Source organism: Crinia signifera, chromosome 3, assembly GCF_055691185.1.
Source record: "Crinia signifera chromosome 3, ASM5569118v1, whole genome shotgun sequence".
Lineage (NCBI taxonomy): Eukaryota > Metazoa > Chordata > Amphibia > Anura > Myobatrachidae > Crinia > Crinia signifera.
In genome coordinates, this window is record NC_139219.1 from 238,412,235 (window position 1) to 238,416,596 (window position 4,362).

Genomic DNA, 4,362 nt, shown 5'->3' on the forward strand with positions numbered 1-4,362 from the left:
ATCCACAATTGGATGCGCTACATCGATGATATTTTCATAATCTGGAAGGGCACACAAGATCAACTTACCACCTTCATCCAGAAACTTAATACCAATAAACTTAATTTGAAATTTACACATGAAAGCAGCTCATCAAGCATAACATTCCTGGATTTACATCTCTACCGAGGTCAAGATAACAAACTTTGTACTGAGCTGTATAGAAAGTCCACATCCACAAACAGTCTACTTTACAGCACCAGCTCTCACTTCCCCCCAACAGTTAAAAAAATTTACCCAAAGGGGAATTCCTTAGGGTACGTCGCAACTGTTCCGACGAACAAGTCTTTCAAGCTAAGTGTGATGAGCTGACAAACAGACTACGGGAACGAGGATACTCCAATCGGAACATCAAGAGAGCAAAGAAAGCAGTAGAACATACCCCCGTGAAGAAATCTTGTTCAAAAACAAAACTAAAGAGGCTGAACAACCTACAATCAGAATGGTTGGCACATATTGCCAAGAATGGAGGGACATCAAGAACATTCTGCAACAACACTGGCCGATACTACTTACGGACAGAGACCTGGCGGCGAAATTGAAACCACAGGTGGACTTGAGTTGGAGAAGAGCCCCAAACCTCAAGGACAATTTAGTCCACAGCCACTTTGTGAAAAATCAACGCAAAGAACCCAGAATCAAAGGCAGCCACCCTTGCGGAAACTGCAAAGCCTGCAGTCACATTAGGAATACTTTGACTATACATAACCGCTATGGAGATCTAATAACTATCTATGGATACTTCAACTGCAAAAGTCCCAATGTTATCTACTGCATCTCTTGCCCCTGTGATATGAAGTATGTTGGCCTCACCTCTCGTCCACTCAAACAACGACTGCTTGAACACATTGGGAATATTAGGAATGCGGCTACTGACAAGGCTAAGATGAAACAACTAACCTCAGTAGCCAGGCATTTCCTCAAATACCACAACTCGGATACCTCCCTATTGACATTTTCAGGACTTGAACAAATCCATCTCGGACGTAGAGGGGGTGATATCAATCAAACCTTGCTACAAAAAGAAAGCTGGTGGATCTTTCAGCTAGACACTCTTTCTCCCAAAGGCCTTAACGAAGAAATTAATTTCAGCTCTTTCCTGTGATATACCTTATCCATACCTTACCAATTAGACCTCATTCAAATTCTCACCTGTTCAACCTATCATAAAACCTATATAATTAATTATTTCCACTCAGTTGTCATCCAATATATTCTCTAAAAATCCTTGGTCCCAATAGCAGGGAAATTGCATATAAACCAATTTATGCCGTTTGTGTTTTACAGCATATTTAACACCATAAAATTTTTTACATTTTTGTCTTATAGGACACACGGGCCAATTGGACAGCTTGCCTCCTTAGAATAAATCAGTCCATTAATTACATGCACTACAAAGAGTATATTTATCTATTATATCTTTTTATCTACTTCCAATATGGTAGTAGGATATTTTGTTCCTATCGTGTATCAACTGAGTAATTAAGCTGAGAATAACCAGGTCAATTCCACGCCATTATTGTGATCATAGTATCATATATCTAGATACACGAGGATAAGGGATGTCTATTTAAGAAATATGGCATTAATACTGTGTACGCATATGCGATTATTAATTATTAATTATTTCTTTCAGAACGGATAACCATCAATAACCGTTGGAGTGTACTATTATTCCTAATTTACCAAAATCTTTTGCTCACCTAATCTTTCCTAATAACCCGTCTTACCCTATTTCTGCAGCATGACCAGTATCTCTACTCATACTTTTCCGAATCCAATATCAACATTCCCTTTATTATAACCATCAATCTCCTTTTCCTTCATTAATTACTATACGACTCAGTGATAATCTCCACACCTATTATACCTGTGGGAAACACCAAAATTTTGGTGTTAACAGTCGACACAGACAATGTCGACCATATAGTGCGTTTTAACTATGAATTAATACCTTCATCTTAGCCTCCAATTGCCACTAGACACCACTGGTGTCATACATCTCCAGACCCCAGCACTGTTTGCAGGGTGCCTGTAGCCGACATAAACTGTGTCCACAATTTTTCCAGCTCATAACTTATCCTAACTACAACAGCAGCAATACCATGCTGCGACAATCACCACACTCCTCTTATACTCTTAGATCTATTAAACACCATAATTTGGTCTCAACAGTCGACATAAACAAAGTCGACCTCCTAGTGCGTTATCACTATAAATCAATACCTTTTCATAGCTTCAATATCAACAGACACCATCGGTGTCCCACATTTAGTATCTTAACCAAATATAACAGACACCTTCGGTATTACACACACCTCCCTTTTCTATTGGGACATCCTTATGTCCATCATTTTTCTAGACGCAGGATTGGCCTGCACACTCCTCTTATACTGACAGGGAGTCCCCAGTCCAGCACGTCACTGTGATCAAGCCCAATCGGGGCGAAACACGTGTCCCTTCTGACGTCAGGGCATTTCCAGCCACTCTGAGCCCTCCTGCAGTCCCTCTCAGATCAGCGCTGCCGTTACGATTTAGACGGCGGGAGCACTCGCCGCACGGCTCATCTCACTGCACTTGGATTTCGCTACCACGCTCCAAAGGTAATCTGCATCTAAAATTCACGGATTGCCTCTCACGCACAGACTCTGTGTCTGGTGCGTATATACAAGCCAGTACCGCTACTGAGCGGGACTTCTGCGCTCTGTCATATGGGGCACGCTATAATTAGGTGTCCGCTGTATGAGAGATTGAGCGCCTGCTAGTAATGTGACCCTCAGGTTAAATCTTTGTTGCATACTATTGCTAATCTGTTTATTGACTTATCTTTTCAATACACCAAGCTGCTCCACCGCTGTTACCACTAGTGTAACAGTAATCAGCTAATTAATACGGTATAAACTACCTCCCAATCTTTAATCATTGCAAATAGCCCCAGAAAAAAACTCTTCAACTATCGCTACATAGCAGTATTCAATTAGATTGATAATTCCTGTCTTTTTGCATTTTGAGAATTGTTACCAATACTTGGAGCTCACAAACAATATATTCTGACATACTGTTTTGAGAGATGTTTAGAGCCATTTGCTGTTATGTATGTTGCTGATAAACTAATCTATCTTGCACATACAATGATTCAAGATCTATAAAGACCTTACTCACCCCTGCATGTGGAATTGTGCACAGTATTTTCCATTACTGGCTCAGTGACCACGAACCCATTGAATTCTGCAGTGGGCACAAATATCATTACTTTGTGAGCATACCTTTCCTCACCCTCTCATCCCCCTTTTTTTTTTTCATTCTAATTTACTATCATCTTTCACCTGGACTCGCTCACTCTCTCATTCCCCTGAGCTACATCGGGGAAAAGCAGAAGTGACGACTGGCTCCTAGTTCCATTTGAGGCTCTCTCATCTGATGCCATATACAGCCATACATTGCTGGGCCGCCTGATCCCGTCCGAACTCAGCAGCTAAGCAGCGACTGGCTGGATCAGTACCTCTTGGGAGACCATCAGGGAATATCCAGTGCTGTATCACACACTCAGACAGCAGAAGTAGCGAATGCATACGAAGAGCATTCCTATCTTTTCCTTTATCCATTAAATCCTGCTCCAACAATAGGAATGTAAACCTGTTATCTTTCTCACTGCATTTGGGTCCATTATTTGTTGTATATCCAAGGAGGGTCTGAAGCAAGACTCCAAAAAAATATAATATATTAAAAAGTACAATATTATGAAGCTCTGCAACACAGATGTGCACTGCATTATTGTCTGATATTGATTTGCCTTGCTCAAACATTTATGGCCTGGTAAATTCCCTGCCAAATCATTTTCACCCACTTGACGGATATTGTATTACAATTTCGTATTCATTCTGTATATATATATATATTTTTTCTGCATTGTGTATTTACGATTATAAAATAAACTCCGTAGTTTAATTCACATGCTGATTGATATATTTTTATAAAAAAATTGTTCTTGAACAAATTGTTCTTTGTATCTAATTGACGTGTGTATGCTTTTTAAGTGTAATCAATAAAGGTTAGATTTTATGTCACACATTTGTACACCATCTTTTCACTATCTTAATATTTCAAGGGTACCGTAGGATATAAATTGAGGGCAGTATAGATATTGCAAGATCTTGTAGCTCAGTGGGTTTATAATTCAAGGGTGAATCTATACCAAAATCCATTGCACATCAATAGGAGGGGTGGTCAGACCTGTTTTGGAGGTTGTCTGTATTTGGTGGAGAGGGGGGGGAGGCCAGCGGGGCCAGAAGAAGGGAGAGGAGGGGGGGGAGGTAGAGGACA

At 40.4% G+C, this 4,362-nt stretch overlaps 1 pseudogene; it reads left to right on the forward strand.

Annotated features, from left to right (window-relative positions):
• The first annotated feature begins 3,464 nt into the window (after positions 1-3,464).
• Positions 3,465-3,581, forward strand: LOC146065005 (5S ribosomal RNA; annotated as a pseudogene).
• Positions 3,582-4,362: the final 781 nt, after the last annotated feature.